The sequence below is a fragment of the Felis catus genome, chromosome A1 (genome assembly GCF_018350175.1).
Source record: "Felis catus isolate Fca126 chromosome A1, F.catus_Fca126_mat1.0, whole genome shotgun sequence".
Taxonomy (NCBI): domain Eukaryota; kingdom Metazoa; phylum Chordata; class Mammalia; order Carnivora; family Felidae; genus Felis; species Felis catus.
Window position 1 is genome coordinate 56,823,997 of NC_058368.1, and position 19,325 is coordinate 56,843,321.

At 34.2% G+C, this 19,325-nt stretch overlaps 1 pseudogene; it reads left to right on the top strand.

Annotated features, from left to right (window-relative positions):
* The first annotated feature begins 17,967 nt into the window (after positions 1-17,967).
* LOC123378953 lies at positions 17,968-19,042 on the top strand (annotated as a pseudogene).
* Positions 19,043-19,325: the final 283 nt, after the last annotated feature.

A 19,325-nucleotide genomic window follows, 5' to 3' on the forward strand; every position in this document is an offset into this window, starting at 1 on the left:
TTTTAATTTAATCTGAAAGTTTATGCCTCTTAATCCCCTTCACCTATTTTGCTCATCCCACCACCTTCCTTCCCTCTGGCAATCACCAATTTGTTCTCTGCATAAGAGTCTGTTTGTTTTGCTTGTTTTTTGTTTGTTTTGTTCATTTGTTTTGTTTTTCAGATTACACATATAGGTTAAATTATATGGTATTTATAATTTCTTTGACTTATTTTATTTAGCATAATAACCTCTGGTTTCATCTGTGTTCTCTCAAATGGCAAGATTTCGCTTTTTTAAGGCTGAGTAATATTCCATCATATAATTGTGCACACACTACATTTTCTCCATCCTTTAAAACAAAAACATTTCAATGGGTTCACTAGAGATGTGTCTAGAGTACTTATTTTGGAATAATTATAATTAAAGATTCTAATTGCTTCAACAGATCTAGGATTGTTAATATTTTTCATCTGAAGTTTTGGTTTAGTCTTTTCCAAAATAATTCATGGGAAACCATCATAAAACTGCTAACAAAATGAAAGGCAACCTACAGAATATATACAATATATGCAAATATTCACTCATTATGTTGTTTATCTAATATAATCAAAATAGTATAATTTTACATGTCAATTATATCTCAATAAAAAATGAACAAATTACACAAGTTAAAAAGTAAATAATGTTGATAGAGTTGAATATATATTAATTTTTAAACCTTATTAGATAAAACAGTAAACAAAGAAAAATGATATACTTGAAAAATAATCACAATATGGATTAACATTCATGATGTATGCATTTTTAAAAAGCTATTATAATTGCACATGTGAAGAGATAAGAGTGGCTTAGCCTCAGATGCTTGCATTGAAGGCAGTTAAAGTGATCACATTTTGGACATACCACCTTCCTTACCTCTCAACGGTTTAATTAACATCATTTTGCCATACTTTCTCATGAAAAATTATGACATTCGCCAGATAATAGCACCAGAGGTGGGATTAACAATGACATGTCACTCAAAAATACGCTAATAACACATCCTTTTTGGTCTACGTTCATAGAAAAGGATATTAAATGTCTTTACACTAATTCAAGAGAAAATTCACTTTGAGTTCACTTTGTTTTCCCCTGCTGTAGCTTTCCAAAATTAATAAATGTACTTTCACGAAAGGGACTTCTCAGTGAATAACGCTGATATATTTTCATGATGGTTACCAGTGGAGAAAGTGTATCCCATGCATCTTACTTAAATCTAACAATGCTGCAAGGCAGACAGGCTAAATATTATTATCACCATGCAGCTAATGGGGAAAGTGACAGCAAGACATATTATTTATAGGCCATTTATTTTCTAACCATAGCTCTAAGTTATATTGAGAGTTACGATTTAAAAACAAAATAAAAAAAAATGGTCCCTGTTTTCCAGGGAGATCATTGAAAATGCCATCAACAGGAATTTAAATGCATCTGAGAAGTATGGAATAACTCAGAAAGGCTCGTTAGTGGATCCGTTAAATAGTAAATGGATCTAGGCCAAAGTGAGAAAAGTAGAAATCGAGAAATAAGAAGGGCTTTTAGCAATAGCAATAATTTACACAAAAGTCTTGAAACATGATGTCAGAATTTACTCTATAAATGAAGAAATCAGTATAATGATCATAGACATGTGATAGAACTGAAGAGGTTCAATTGTAAATATGCTGAAAGCCTTTCTTCAAATGTATAGAGTACAATTGGAGGCTTTTGGGCAGTAGCTTAACAAGGTCAGAATAAGAATTTTAAAGATCATTCTGGTAAGTAAGGTGTAAATTTCAATGGACTAGCAAAAAATTGGAGATTAGGAGGGAAATAGGAGATTCACAACAATCCAGACAACACATATGAGGACCTGAATAGACATTGGCACTGGGAATTTGAAGGTGATGGCTGACACTAAAAGGTATTACCAAAGCAGGAAGTTAGGATTTCCTCCATGCTTGCAAAAGAGGATGTACAAGGGGACATTGTGGTTACAGGGGAACTGATGAAGAGAAGTAGAAGAGGAAGTCAGGTCATTGGAGGGGAAAGGATTTCATGGGATTATGAGGGTTTTAGGTTTGACTTTGTTAAACAGAAGACTCTGGAGGTCTTGATTTAAAAAGGAACACAATTTGTTTTATGTTAAAATCACTTTGGCTGGCTACTAAGTTGAGAATGGACCATGGAAGATAGAAGTAGAAGCAGGGGGACATAATTATGATGGATAGTAATTCAGGTGAGAGAGAATAGTGGCTAAAACCTGACAGTAGCAGTGCAGAGAGAGGGGGTTGAATTCAAAAATGGTTTTCCCTTCTATTCCATCTTTTAATCACGTAATGAACCTACATGATCAGATTCTAAACAGAAATTCTTCCTGAAAAGATCCTGTGAAATGTATATTCAAGGTTTCCAACCCTTATGATATAGGAAAGGATAACTAAAGAGGAAAATAATACAATCACTAATTCTCTTGACTATTAGCCCACATGGTGTAATAACAGAAACTCTCACACTTTTTTTGTGCATTATAATGTACATTTTTGGAAATTGTATCCTAAGGAAGAGATAAATCCTAATCTTTACTACTTTGGAAAGTAACAAAATAAAGTTTTAATAATGGAAAACTTTAAACTATTTTAGAAAAGTGTAATATAGTAAGTTTTTTTTAATATTACAAATATATTTCAACTTTGGTTTTTAAATCTACTTTGAGATTTGAATTGATTATTGCAATGTCTTTTTAAGATACTGTAGAGTTCTTAGTGATTTCTATATCTGTTGTATAGAATTCATATCTGTTGTATCCATATCTTATTATTTATTTATTTTTAAAGTTTATTTATTTGGAGAGAGGGAGAAAGAGAGAGCACACGAAAGAGGGAGGGGTAGAGAGAGATGGAGAGAGAGAATCCCTAGCAAGCTCTGCACTGTCAGAGCAGAGCTCCACACAGGGCTCGATCTCACAAACACTGAGATCATGACCTCAGCCCAAACCAAGAGTGGGATTCTTAACCAACTGAGCCACCCAGGCACCCTAATAATAAAAGAAATATTAAGATACTTAGATTGCATTTGAAACTTTCATTACACTTTGTTACATTATCTTATTATCACGCTCTTTCAGCTATTAAATTTCAGATGGAGGGTAAATATTTTGTTTGACAGTATGTCACATAGTTTCTCTGAAACCTTAGAAAAAGTAGATTTCAAGTTGACAAAATTACTTCAAAAATGACTTCTAAGTCTGTGTATATGTGATTTTCCTTTCTTATAAGCAGTTAAAACAAAGAAGAAAGTGCTTTTCTGTTCATTATTTTCATGATGTGCATGACAGATATTTTAAAATATCCTTCTTTCAATTTGAAGTAGTAATAATGTAGAAAAGAATAGTACTGTTTATATTGCTCAACCAAAAATGGGTACTAGTAATTTGATTGACTATCAAACCATTGGTCAAGTGCTGAAAGGATAAAGATTAGTGAAAGCTTTAGAATTGTGTAGAAGATTTCCATTTTTATTAGTATCAAATGTGCCAAACTGTATGATGAATTTGGCAAATATAATGAGTTCAAATAGACAGCCGGTGATTCGGAGGGCACGATGCATCTGCTCTTACAGCAACATTTTAATCCCTACATTATCCATCTAAAATTCTAACGGAACTTTAAAGTATATACTAATGGCTATAAGCCATACCATGCATATTAGGATGTGAAATCAAACCTGGTCCACAGGAAAAATTCCTTTCATATCACAACTACTTCTATAAAACAACTGCTATATCTTAACTAAATGACATAAAGGGGGTAAAGTAAGTAAGCTTTCAGTTACCATCCAGCCCCGTGGCACAACCTATGTTAAAACTTCTTCTTATAAGAGCTTATTTAACAGGGTATTATATTTGCCATCAACCATGCATGTATTTAAAGTTCAACGTGACATAAAGAGTATGACATAGATCACAAATTGCCCAAAGACTTGTCAATGTATATAAAATATTTAGTTTCTATAGATTGTTATTTAAAAATATTTATGATTAAAACTATTTATGATTAATCTCCAAATAGGAAGTATATTGAGTTTGCAGGTGAGAAAAATAATTTATTTCTTTAGGATTTGAATATGGTTTCCTGGAGCATGTTAAATATGGTTGGTGCTAAAAAGGAGGCATCAGGTAATTTTGAGAAAAGTGGTTGAAGTATTGTTAATAAAGACCCAGACCCACATAACAATTTAGTAGATATGTTTAAGTGAGGAGCTGGCAGAAGAAAACTTTGTGTCATACCCATGTGATTAGGGATCACACTAAGGGATGTAAAGTCCAGTTGCCTGAATTTAAAACTTGAACATCTTCAAACTGTGTAAGCTTGAAAGAAACCAATTGTTCTTCACTTGAAAAATAGAGGAAAATGTATCTAAAAGATTCTCATAAGAAAGAAGTGAATTTAAAATTCCAACTTTGAAGAATAGGTAGAGTTTCATTTTCTTTCTCCTCAATTATTTTTGAAATAATTCTAAATTGAGATGCAATCCATACCCTATAAAATTCACTCTTTAAAAGTGTACATTCAGTTGTGGTTTTTTGATTGTTTCGTCTTGCTAAAATATCACACAGTTGTGATATTGCTGTGATCACTGCTGTGATCACTGTTGTGATCACTGCTACCTAATTCCAAAATATCTTTATTATCCTGCCTTTATTACCCATTAGCAGTTGCCCAGTTCACTCTTTCCATGTTCCCTGGCAACCACTAACCTACTTTCTGTCTCTATGGAATTGCCTATTCTTTATGTTCCCTGTAAACAGAATAATACAATATGTGGTCATTTGTTTCTGGCTTCTTGAACTTAAAATGTTTAAGGTTACTTTGTGTTGTGAATGTTTCAGATCTTTCTTTCTTTCTATGTCAGAAAAATATTCCTTTGTATGGATATACTGCATTTTATTTATCCTTTATCAATAGACATTTGAATTGCTTCAAGTTTTTGCCTATGATGATTAATATGAACATTCTGATATAAATTTTTGTGCAGACACAGGTTTTTGGCATTCTTACGTACATACCTTGGAGTGAAATTGCTGTTTTATGTGGTGAATCTATGCTTAACTTTTTGAAAAACTACCAAAGAGTTTTTCAAAATGGCTGCTTCATTGTACACTCTTATCAGCAATTCATGACGGTTCTAATTGTTTGACAATCTTGCCACATCTATTAATGCCTGATGTTATGATTATAGCCATCTGGTGAGTGTGAAATAATAAATGATATCTCATTTGGGGGCAGGGGTTGTGCTATATATATATATTCGTAATAAATATTATAATATACATTATATATTTTATATATTTATTATATATTATTATATATTTTGAATATATATTTAGGATATATAGTCATAATATATGCATATTTATCATATGTATTTAGAATATATACATATTTATGATATATAAATGTTTACATATATTTGTCATTTTAAACATTTTTATACTATTTAGTAGTTTTAATTATAAACACAATGTTGCCTCACCATCACCATTATCTATTTTCAAAATTTTTTTATCACCCCAAAGGGAATCTTAGTATCCCTTAAAAAATAACTCCTCATTCTCCTCTCCTCCCTGTCTCTATGAATTTGCCTATTTTCTAGATGTTTCGTATAACTGAAACCATATTTTATTTGTCCTTATGTGTATGACTTGTTTTGCTAAGCATAATGTTTTCAAGGTTCATCCATGTTTTTAGCATGTATCAGAACTTCATTTCTTTTTTTGGCTGAATAATATTCCATTGGCAGTATATACTATATTTTGTTTCTACTTTCATCTGTTATTGGACACTCGGGCTATCCTCATTGTGGTTTTTACATTTACCTGATGACTACTGGTGTTGAGCATCTTTTCTGTGGTTATTGGTCATGTGTACAACGTCTCTGGAAAATATTCAGATGTCTTTCCCTCTTTTTAATTGAGTCATTTCTTATTGTTGATTTTCAAGTATTCTTTTTTTTTTTTTAATTTTTTTCAACGTTTTTTATTTATTTCTGGGACAGAGAGAAACAGAGCATGAACGGGGGAGGGGCAGAGAGAGAGGGAGACACAGCATCGGAAACAGGCTCCAGGCTCTGAGCCATCAGCCCAGAGCCTGACGCGGGGCTCGAACTCACGGACCGCGAGATCGTGACCTGGCTGAAGTCGGACGCTTAACCGACTGCGCCACCCAGGCGCCCAATTTTCAAGTATTCTTTATGTATTCTGGATCTAGTCTCTTATCAGATATATAATTTGTAAATATTTGCTCTCATTATATGGGTTGTTTTAAAGTATCCTTTAAAGCATAAACATTTTTAATTTTGATGAAGTCGAGTTTATCTATTTTTTTATTTTATTAGTTGTGTTTTGAAACCGTTACCAAATCTAAGTTCACAAAGATTTATGCCCATGTTTTGTTGTAAGATATTTATAGTCTTAGCTCTTACATTAGGTCTTTGGTCAATTTTGTGTTATTTTGTATATGGTGTGAGATCTGGATGCAACTTTATTCCTTTGCATGTGGATATCCAGTAGTTCCAGTACCATTTGTTGAAAAGGCTATTCTTATCTCATTGGATTCTCTTGGAACATTTGGAAAGCATCAGTTGACCACAGATAGTAGAGTTTATTATCAACTCACAGTTCTAATCCATTGACTGTTAATCCGTCCTTCTAATAGTACCCACCTGTATTGATTACTCTAGCTTTGTAGTAAATTTTGAAATTAGAGGGGCGCCTGGGTGGCTCAGTTGGTTAAGCGTCCAACTTCAGCTCAGGTCATGATCTCAACGTTTTGTGAGCTTGAGCCCCGCGTCTGGCTCTGTGCTGACAGTTCAGAGCCTGAAGCCTGCTTTAGATTCTATGTCTCTCTCTCCCTCTGCCCCTCTCCCACTCATGCTGTCTCTCTCTCTCTCTCTCACTCAAAAATAAATAAACATTAAAACAAAATTTAAAAAAAGAAATTAGAAAGTGTGAGTCCTATTACCCATTTTTTTTTCTTTTAAAATTGTTTTGGCTATTATAATAGTCAAAACTATTCGAGTGTTTTTCATTTCCATATGAATTTTAAGATAAACTTGTCAATTTCTGCAAAGAAAGCATTTGAAATTTTGGTAAGGATTTCACTGAATCTGTAAGTCAATTTGCAAAGTATTACTGTCTGAACAATATTAAGTATCTATTTCATAAACATGGAATGTCTTTCCATGTATTTAAAAATTTTTTTTAATTTTTTTAAGCAGTATTTTGTAGTATTGAGTATATACATCTTACAGTTATAAAGTTTATTTCCAAGTGTTATTCATTTTTATTCTGTTGTAAATGGGATTGCTTGCTTAATTTCAGTTTCAGACTGCTCATTGTTAGGGGCACCTGGGTGGCTCCATTGGTTAAGTGTCTGACTTCGGCTCAGGTTATGATCTCACAATTTGTGAGTTCAAGCCCCTCATTGGGCTCTGTACTGACAGCTTGGAGCCTGGAGCCTACTTCAGATTCTGTGTCTTCCCCTCTCTCTACCCCTCCCCTGCTCACACTCTATGCCTCTCTGTCTCTCAATAATAAATAAACGTTAAAAATTTTTGAGAAAAAAGATTGCTAATTGCTAGCATGTAGATTTTCAATTCATTTTTGTGTACTGATCTTTTCTAAACTTTCTATACTCATTTATTGGCTGTAATTATATACCTGTGTGTTTTGATTCCTTAGGATTTTTGATATACAGAATTATGTCAACTGCAAATAAAGATAATTTTATCCTTTTCAATCCTAATGTCAATTATTTTTATTACTTGACTAATTGCTTTGGTTAAAACCTCCAGTTCAATGTTGAATGAAAGTAGTGAGAGTAGACATCCTTGCATTTTTTTAATCTTAGGAAACACTTTTTTTGTTTTTGTTGTTGTGATTGTTGTTGTTGATCTTATAGACTGAACTATGGAATGTGTGAATGAGCTGGGGGACTGGTCAGGGAAGCCAGGAATGGCTTCAGCTGATTAGTATCCACTGTTGCAAGAATACTGTCACTCAGAGGTCAGCGTGGCTAATAGGATTGGTGATGGTAGCCTGAAACTGGCTTTAAAAAATATACATCAAAAGGACTATACTAAATTTTTAACATTTCCAAAAGTCATCTTCAGAATTTAAAACAAAGTTGTCCTAACCTAAACTATAAAGTTTATATTGATGCTTGGTTTCATGCACTTTCTCAGATGTTTCTTTTAGGAATTTTGTTCCTGCCTTCCTGGCTTTTCATATAGCTGTAAGTGCTTGCTTTCTTATCCTCTCACAAGTTTTCAGAAACATTTCCATCCCTATTTAAAACACTTCCACAGTTGACTTCTTTAACAAATGCCAAGCATTGATATCTAACTTGTTTTCATACTTAGCACATGAAAAAGTTAGCCTACTGCCTTGAAATGCAGTTTAAGTCATACTTCCAGAGACATTTCATTTATTAAACTTTTATCAAGCACTTTTATGTGCCTATCATTGTCCTAATACTCTTTGTATTTACTTGAGCCCAAGTTTATATAGTTCCAGGAAAAACTTTCTGTCTCTACTTCAAGAAGACAGAAGTAATTCCAATTTGTGTTTCTTTGTTGGTAGTTAAATTTTTATTGAGCTATAATTTGTATATAAAATTGTTTTAGTTTTCAGTGTACACCATAATAATTTCATACACTTATATATTGGAAAATAATGACCACAATTGTAGTTAACCATCATCAAACATAGCTAGAATTTATTTTCTTGTTACGAGAACTTTAAAGATCTACTCTCTTAGCAACGTTCAAATATGCAATACAGTAATGTTAACCACAGTCACCATACTATACATTACATCCCCAGGACTTGTCTTCTTATAACGAATTTTGTACCTTTGACCACCTCCTCACCCCCAACCTCTTGCTTCTGGCAACCATCAATATGTTTTTCGTGTTTATGACTTCAGTTTTTGTTGTTGTTGTTGTTGTTGTTGTTGAGGTTTATATAATTTCACCATCAGTGTCATGCTAACCATGTTTTTCATAGATGCCCTTCATTGAGTTGAAGGAGTTCCCTTCTATTCTTTGTTGAGTGTTTTCATCCTGAAATGGTGTTGGATTTTGCAAAATGCTTTTTCTGCGTCTATTGAAATGATCTTGTATTATGTATTAGTTTCCTTGACTTCTGTATGTTCAACCAATCTCACATTGTTGTGATAAATCCCACTTGGTCAGAATTTGTAATCCTTTTTATATATTGCTGTATTCAAATCACTGTATTTTGCCACCTAGTTTTGTATCTACATTCATGAAGGATATTAGTCTGTACGTTTGTTTTCTTGTGATATCCTTGTCTGGTTTTGTTATAGGTTAATAGTGTTTTAACAGAATGAATTCGAAAGTATTCTTTTCTCTTTAATATGTTTTGGAAAACATTTGTGAAAGATTGTTGCAATTCTTGAAACATTAGGGAGAATTCAACAGTAAAGCCATCTGGTGTGGGCTTTTCTTTGTGGGATTTTTTTTGATTGCTGTTTCAATCTCTACTTGTTATGTGTCTAATCAGTCTTCTATTTTTTTTTTTTGCTAGTTTCAGTAGTTTCTGGCTTTTCCTTAAATTTTATTTAAAATACTCCATATCCATTTACATGAAAAAAGAGCATAAATATATATATAGATCAAGAGGCTCTAGATTTGTAACTTGTCTTGTATCTGTAAATATATATATATATATATATATATATATATATATATATATTTATGCTCATATAAATATATATAAATATATATATATATTCCTGGAGAATTTAATATTAAACTAATATTAATTTCTTATTACTATTTTAATATTAATTTAATATAAAATTTGTCATTTGTTTGCTATTATTCTGCTCAGTGGTGTAGCTGAGTATCATGTAGCTGTACTTTTTATAGGTAGAAGATATCAGCTAATACAATACATATCTGTAGATACACAATAGAATCGGGGGTTATATGCAGAAATAAAATAGTCATGATTATATAGATAAAAAAGATTACACTTAACCTATTTATTCAGAAACTTTATGTATGGGGGAAAATGAGCCAAATAATGAAATTATTGACTTCTCTAAGGCCTGAGTAATTTTATTCCCCACTCCCATGCTCCTTATAATGTGGTATCATAGCTCTCATAAAATCAATTGTTGAGAAAAGCATTTTATTTTATTTTATTTTATTTTATTTTAGACAGAGAGAGAGCATGAGCAGTGTAGAGGGGCAGAGGGTGAGAGAGAGAATCTCAGGCAGGCTCCAAGCTCTGTGCAGAGCCCTATGTGGGGCTTGATCTCACAATCCTGAGATCATGATCTAAGCCGAAATCAAGAGTCAGACACTCAACCGACTGAGCCACCCAGGTGCCCCGAGAAAAGTATTTTAAAGTTCATGTATGTGTGTGCTTACTTTGCCTCTCTATCAACCAGTATATTTTTGCCGGTTCAATGCTATGTGAAACTGAGCCAGCTTGATGTACTCAGACATCAGTGTATACCATGTTCTTGCTACATTTTAGCTATATTGTTCGATCATCGCTAAGCTTTTCATTACAAGAATATTTACTATATGGAAAATAAAATGAGTCTACTGTACTGTTAAAGTCCAGTTAGTAGACAATAACATAGTTATCTAAGGAAAAGGAAGCATCTATGTGGTGGACCATACCTTGTAACTTGCCACAAAGATGCCCAAGGGGGTTCCTAAAGGAAGTTTTCCACAGAAAGGAGGCTTGCTGACACCAGTTCACCCCCTTTGGAGCATCGGGGGAATCTGACCACAGAGTTACTGTATCACCTTAGGTACTAGCTTGAGGTGTGGGTGACAAAGACTTAAATCGGATTAATAATATGCAAATGCCTAATGTGCATAATCTTTCATGGGCACTCCTTAGATCAAGAGGCTCTAGATTTGTAACTTGTCTTGTATCTGTAAACTGGACAAGAGTTCATGACTCTCCTTTATGACAAATATTGTCAAGTTTTTTGGCTAGCAACATAAGGCTCTCTCATTACACTGATTAATCTCTGGGCACTTTAATCAATTTACCGTTACATAAGATATATATTGGCCAAGACATTCTGAGATGGGTACTTCCTGCTCCTTTCATGTGGATGTTCTCACCATGTTGTTGGCAGTTAACAATGGCACTTGGTCTCTGGAACCCAGGATCCCATAATCCCCAGTGAAATTGGGGAGCCCACTTCAATGGCAATATCTCATGTAGTTATACCTGGCTAGAAGTTGAGAATAACCACAGAATTTATCCAAGATGTGAGCAATCCCTTCACTTAGCTATTTCTTAATGCTTTACAGAAGGGAATGTCTTCTGGGACTTCTGCAGGCTTTAATAATTCCATTTTGGGTACCAATGTATTCATATTCTGGAAGTAAACCTTTGTGTGTCCCAATGGCTTTCTCTGAAATTTGAATATATACATTCCTAAGTTTGGTGCATAACTCTCAACTCTTACCTTTCAATTAGACTATATGATTTAGGTCATTGTCTTTGGTTCTCTTTTCTTGAGAGGAGCAGTTTACCCTGACTTTTGCATGGTTTTTATTTTACTGGCTCTTAATAAAGTTCATAAGAAAGTATGAATAAAGAACAATATCTGAATCCTTGCATATGTAGAAGTATATTTTATTTTTGCCCTCAATTTTAGTTGATATTGTACCATGCTATTAAATTCTACTAAATTAATATAATAAAGTATTAAATTAATATTTCCTCATAATTCCTAGTGTTTTTACAATCCAGTGTAATTGGAAAAAATATCTACTATAAGTGAGATTCTTATTTATTTATAGATTAGCTATTTTTACTTTCCAGAAATCTTTAAAAATAAGTAATTATTTTTAAAATGTAGTTTTTCAAGAACTAAAAGGAGGATACATTTTTATGCCAAGTGAGCTCAGTAAGCTCTTGGCATAATTTATGAAAAAAAGACAGTTATCAGAGTATAATAGACACATATGGCTCACGCACTTTCATGTGAAGAATAATATATGTATATATACACACATGCGTGTGTATATATATGTGTATATATGTATATATCTCATATGTATATGTTTAGAGACAGGCAGAGACAAAGAAACAGGGGAAGAGAGAAGAAATTGACAGACATATGGGGAAAAATACATAAAGATATAAACTAGGTTGTTAACTTAAATCCTAAATTATCTGAAGCATGTAATGTATGGCAGTTGATCTGGGGACTATCGGGGTAGGTGGAAAACAAAGAAAAAATTATGTAAAAAATAAGATTGGAGACATCATCAGGAGCCTCATTATATATAGTGTTTTAGGCCATGATGAGAATGTTAAGTGCATGGGAATTCACCAAAGCATGTCAAAATGGGAGTAACACATTTGGATGTGTACTTAAGTAGGTCATGCTGGGTATGCAGAGAAGTCGATAGTATATGCAGGGAGAGGAGAATGGAGTGTATTAAGATAAAATGCGAAAAATCATGGAGTTTGGGGGAGCAAATAAAAATTGAAACAAGTAAATATATTTCAGAAAGCAGAAAATTAATAGACTAGACCTGGGAGAGGTGCCTGAGTGGCTCAGTAGGTTAAGCATCTGCCTTTGGCTCAGGTTACCAACTCGCAGTTTGTGGGCTTGAGCCCTGCCTCTAGCTCTGTGCTGACAGCTCAGAGCCTGGAACCTGCTTCGGATTCTGTCTCAGTCTCTCTTTGCCCCTCCCCCACTTGTTCTCTCCCTCCCTCCCTCTCTCCCTCCCTCTCTCTCTCTCTCTCTCTCTCTCTCTCTCTCTCTCTCTTAAAAATAAATAAAAACATTTAAAAAACTGGGGCGCCTGGGTGGCGCAGTCGGTTAAGCTTCCGACTTCAGCCAGGTCACGATCTCGCGGTCCGGGAGTTCGAGCCCCGCGTCGGGCTCTGGGCTGATGGCTCAGAGCCTGGAGCCTGTTTCCGATTCTGTGTCTCCCTCTCTCTCTGCCCCTCCCCCATTCATGCTCTGTCTCTCTCTGTCCCAAAAATAAATAAACATTGAAAAAAAAATTAAAAAAAATGAATAGACTAGACCTGGGATACACTGAATCTAGAGAATAAATGAAGGTGGTAATAGCAGTGACTTTGGGTTGTTAGTAAGACACATAGGAATAAACAGGTGGATATAAAAATAGTGTCTTATAGGTTTGAACCATGATAAATAGGGCTGGTGATAACTGAAAAAAAATGCAAATGGAATTTTGAGTTAGCTTAATTTTGAGTTAGCTGTTAGAATCCAAGTTTTAGAAGTCATATCTGGGGCTAGAGGTAGTCAGATAATTATTTCCTGAAAACAGTGATGTCAAAATTGCAATAGAAAGGATACATACCGGGGCGCCTGGGTGGCTCAGTCATTTGAGCGTCCGACTTTGGCTCAGGTCATGATCTCACGGTTCGTGGGTTTGAGCCCTGCATCAGGCTCTGTGCTAACAGCTCAGAGCCTGGAGCCTGCTTCAGATTCTGTGTCTCCCTCTCTCTCTTCTCCTCCCCCCACTCATGCTCTTTCTCTCAAAAAAAAAAAAATAAATAAATAAACATTAAAAAAATTTTTTTAAAGGATACATAGGAGTTAGTCAAATAAAATTACTCTTTAGTATGATATTCTGGACTATTCTTAAACAGCTTCCTCCGTTCATTTTAGGCTTATCTCCAAATAGTCATTGCTCTGATCCCTCTGTTCCATCAATATTGATTTGTTCATTCTTTCAGAATGAATTGCTGTGTGCTACATCATCCACATTTAATTTGCCATTATAATGAGAATATTAATAAATCATTCACTGAGATGGGTTGATATTAGTCATGCATTTTTGCATTTATTATGAATCCCTACTTAATATAAAATAGGTATGACTATATTCCCTCTATAAAACAATTTCTAATATCTTATATACAGTATGTAAGTATGTGATTTATCAATATTTTAAGCTGTAAAACGAGATTACAAACACAAACTTCTGATTTAGAATTCCATGGGTATATTTTTAAATCATTTTAATGGTACATTGCAGAATTCAAAGTAAAACACATCTAAGTCTCTGTAGCTTATGTTTTAAAATCCATACACAACATTCTCACTTTGTTAATGTTAATTCTAGATACTTATCGCATGAGTTTACAGATAAAGTTTGTTAAATTAGGAAGGAAATACACAGGTTAAATAGTATTGAAATGTAATTTTTTTGTGGTGGAGGTGGCAAGCACCATCTGTATCTTGCTGATGGATTTCTAGCATCCTGCTTTAACCAAAGGATGATGCAATGCATTTCAGTAAACTAAAGGGTAGTCTACTTATGTGGAATGTCAGAGTGTAGAGAATGTCTTCATTTTCTTATATGTCACCAGTTGTGTCTTATTTCTTTCATCATCCTTTATGCAGTGGTGAAGGTGGCCATGTAACTGATTGATAGCCCCATCAATTGAAGTCTTAATATTTTTTTCACTTTTATCAATTCTTGATTCTTTCAAAGTTTTCAGTTATCTTTTATAATTCCCTACATTGTCATTTAATTTGCAAAACATATTAAATACAGTTATTCAAAGTTCTTATTTGAATATGCTAATATCTGATCAGAATGTCTGAATACTTTTCATCTGTTTCTATTATTCTCTTTTTTTTAGTCAGTTGTGCATTTGTGTATTTTTTTTCCTTATTCAATGCTAGATGTAATTGCTTACTTATACAGAAACATTTAGAGCACAAGATACTATTTTCTACACCCAAAAATGAATTTTTTGTGTCTGCTAAGGAGCGAAAGAGGAACAAACACTTAAAATCAATCAGGATATAAATGACTTAATCTAGGTTTCAGGCTTTAGGATGGTTGTTAAATTTTCAATTCAGTCTTACTCCTAATTTGTCTCAACTGAAAAGTCCAGGGTGCTTTCTCGAACTCTTTTTTGGTATCCACTGAAGTGAAGGTTTTGCCTTAGCCGCAAGAGCTTTTCAAAATCTCTGCTTTTTAGTCTCCCAGCTACCACTTTACAGTTTGCAGATGCCTTGAGGTGAAAGTAGTACTAAATAAAAAGCCCACGTGCTTGAATTTTCTTTTTTCTAGCCTCTTGCAACACAAGTCCTTTTGTCTTCAATGTTTTCAAGAAAGTTTTATTCACTCTTTTGTTTTATCTTTTTAATTTTTAGTATTTCTAGTTTTTTAATAGGTGAGTTATTCTGAAAAAAATAATTTCTCAAATCAGATCATTATAACTGAATATTTATTTACACTTAAACTTCAGATAATTAGAGCTACATTATAGTCATTACATGTCACATATTTAATCCAGTTTGAGAGAAGGGAACTCAGAATTCTTGGGCTTGCTCTATCTGGGTTTGGCTTTTATCAAATGGAATTTACTATAATCAGAAACACAGGAAGCTCACAAATTTATTAAATGAGTTTTGTTGGTGAAGAGCCCAGCCTCCAGTAGGGCTAAAAGGGACTGGAAATTTTTAGAATATAAAAAGGTCTCTCACTCCCTGATTTTCCAGGAATAGAAATCAACTTGAGAAAGCTGTCTTTTACCATAGGCAATTTTTTTCAAAAGTAACTAATGAGGGCAATGAACAAAGAGTATCCCAAAGGATCTGCAACAATACTAAATCAACTTTCATTCTTGTGTGCTGATATGCTTCTATTTGAAACTTGAAATGATGAAACTATAAATTAAAAGCATCACTGTGGTTTTGAGTATGTGGTGCTCCAGATCTCCCAGGATAGAGTGTCACTATCTCAAAAGAGAGTCATTCATCTCAGTGCCATATCATTTTGTCTATAACCCATACATTCTGGCAACATAAGAACATTTAAATTTATTTTTTATTGAGTTTACATAAATTTTACATGCCATTGTTAAGGGTGAACACTAAACATTTTTTTAAGCACTTAATCCAGGTACAGGCCACTCTGGTTACTCTGGTTACAGATTCCTATAGATGATACATTTCTACTTATTTTAATACCAACTAATGTCTTCAATTAGCTTGATTTTGATACCTAAGAATTACAGAACTGCAGACATGAATGGGGTTGTCTTCAAATTATTTTTGAAAAAACAAAAAAGAATATCCCACAAAGAAAAATCAAGAGTACTTAAGTCAGTGCACTGGAGAGACACATCCAGGAGGCAGAAAGGAGGTCTATTCGTGCAACACTCTCACTGTTGGGATAGACTCACCTGGCAATATATGTTCCGGTGTATTTCAGAATTTCTCCATAGAAATCCATAGTGACTGCTTTGTAACCCTCATTCTCTCCCATGATGAATGAATATCTGTTGTGGTTATCCTGTCTCTGTTTCATCACTGTATCTTGGGTGTATTGGGTGACAGATCAATTGTCTTCTTAAATCATAGGTCCCCAGGTCAAGAAATGATGCATCTAAACAATTCCATCTGTACTAATGTAGATCATAAGATTTTGGATTTTTAACTTGATGCCATGATTGGATGTCTCCTTAGATATTCTTGAGGTAAATTTTGGGGACCATGGGGCAGAGCATGATAAATTGGCTTCTCCTTGTATCTCATGACCCATGCCATTTGAATTTATATTTACATTAAGTGGTATCTGTTTTGCTCTGCAGATGAATCTGGGCTAAACTTATGGTTTGCTTTGACCAATATGATGAGTCAGAAGTGATAGAATATCAATGAGTCATATAAGTCTAGGCCTTTAAGGCCTTGTGTATTTTATATTGCTCCCCAGGATATTTACCATGCCATGAGAACAAGGCCATCTGTCTGACAGCCAGCCAACTTCCACACCTGGATGCTATTGTAGATCAGCCAGGCTGCAGTATTCTTGCCATCTTAACCCTAAGGCATGAGTGAGCACAGCAGAAGCCAGAAGAACAACTAAAACCATTAGGTTAGCATATTGGGCTAGTAGGTTTATTAATAACAAAATTAATAATAAATATGATATTTATTTATTATTTTATAATAATAAAATGAATTAAAGTTCATTTTTAGATCTACAAAATTTGGGTATGGTTGTTATGCAGCAATAAATAATACACATTCATCTTTTTTGAGATTATTGATATTATTGTCTCAGAGATTTAAAATATAGTTACTTTAAATGTTTGAAGTGTATATATCATATATGTATCATATGAGAGAATTTCATTGTCATGTGCTCAAACTGACTGAGGACTGAGGATTTATATTAAATTAGAAAATCACCTTCAGATGCAATATCTGATTAATAGATATAGATATAGATATAGATATAGATATAGATATAGATATAGATATAGATTTTGTGTGTGTGTGTAGTTTTTTGTTTTTTTCTCAGGTTTTCTTATTTATAAGTTCTTACATTTTAGAACATGATCTCAGAATGACTTCATGCATGTAACATTATTATTGGTCATTATCTTTTTTGCATATAAAATTTTCCATTATATGTCCCATGAACTTTAGAAAATCTTGTATTTGTCAGCCATATTTGTGTACCTTATATGCAGGTTTAGATTAAAATTCTATCTCCTAATAAATAACATAAATAATTATCTGAATTCCATTTTTTTCTTGTTGACCATCTGTTACTTTAAACTCTTTTGGGGCATTTAATTTTATCTGTAACATAATCTACATTTTGAGATTTTATTACATATTCTTGATGTGTCACTTAAGTTTGTCAAATTGGCCTTTCCCTAGAGCACAAACCACATACAATTCATTATCATGAAGCAAAGCCTGACTCATGAAAACTAAATAGTACATAAATAAACTATGCCATACTTTTATTTTTTTTTAATTTTTTTAAAGTTTATTTATTTATTTTGAGAGAGGGAGAGAGGGAGAAGGAGAGAATGAGCAGGAGAGGGGCAGAGAGAGAGAGAGAGAGAGAGGGAGAGAGAGAATCCCAAGCAGGCTCCATATTGTCAGCACAGAGCCCAATGTGGGGCTTAAACTCAAACCATGGGATCATCAGCTGAGCTGAAATTAAGAGTTGGACACTTAGCCTACCGAGCCACCAAAAGGCACCAAAAGGCATCTTATGTTAACCTGCCTACCTTCGCTCTGTGTAACACGGACTCTCCTCTGTGCCATGTGGACATTGCCATCCCTTGCAACAACAAGAGAGCTCACTGGGTGGGTCTGAAGTGGTGGATGCTGGCCCCTGGAAATTCTATGCATGTGTGGCACCATTTTTCGTAAACACCCTGGGACGTCATGGCTGACCTCTAATTCTACAGAGATCCTGAAGAGATTGAAAAGGAAGAGCAGGATGCTGCTGAAAAGGATGTGACCAAGGAGGAATTTCAGGGTGAATGGACGGCTCCAGCTCCTGAGTTCACCGCTATTCAACATGAAGTCGCAGATTGGTGTGAAGGCTTTCAGGTGCCCTCTGTGCCTATTCAGCAGTTTCCTACTGAAACTGGAGTGCTCAGCATGGCACTGAAGACTGGTTTGCAGCTCCCACTGCTCAGGCCACTGAATGGGTAGGAACAACCACTGAATGGTCTTAAGCTGCTTTTCTACAGAGCAAACAAAAAGGAAATAAGGTTGACGGAAAATAAACAGTTTCTAAAAAACAAAACAACAACAACAAGAATGCATTCGTGGGCCGCTTCACCTTCTCCAAGGAAAGACCCCAGATACCACTGGGCTCCCAGCACCTCCCGCTTTTAAAATATGTGTTAGATATACTTTTCTAACATGATTTCGAAAAGTTGTGGTTTAATTTCTCAAGATTTTATATAATATTATATAATAAATTGGTTATCATGTTGTGTTATTTGGAACATACAAAATGACTGATGTAGTGAATCCTACAAATACTGACAGATGAACATGCAGTTATCCCCCACCTCTGTGACTTCAACCACAGCAGATCAATTTAAACTTAAACAATATAAAATCCCTCTCTGTCGCTGTCTCTATCCCTGTCTCTGTCTTTCTGTCTCTTGCACACATACACACACATACACACACACACACACACACACACACACACACACACACACACACCCATTGTGAAAGAAACTCTATTTCTAGGTAAATACTCTGATACTCTGTGACCTCTGATGTTCAGTGTGTCCATAGCAAAAGCATTTTTACCTTGGTAAATGGCAATTCAGATAAAGATTATAATAGCCTAAATTTAGCCTATTTTTTGAGCATGTAAGTCATAGTCATTAGAATGTTAACAGAAGTGGTAAATGTAAATCCATATGTGCCCTTCAGTGGTAGGGTATGCCTTCTGACCTCCCCATCTACCATCTTCTCTGGTATGTAATCAAAAGT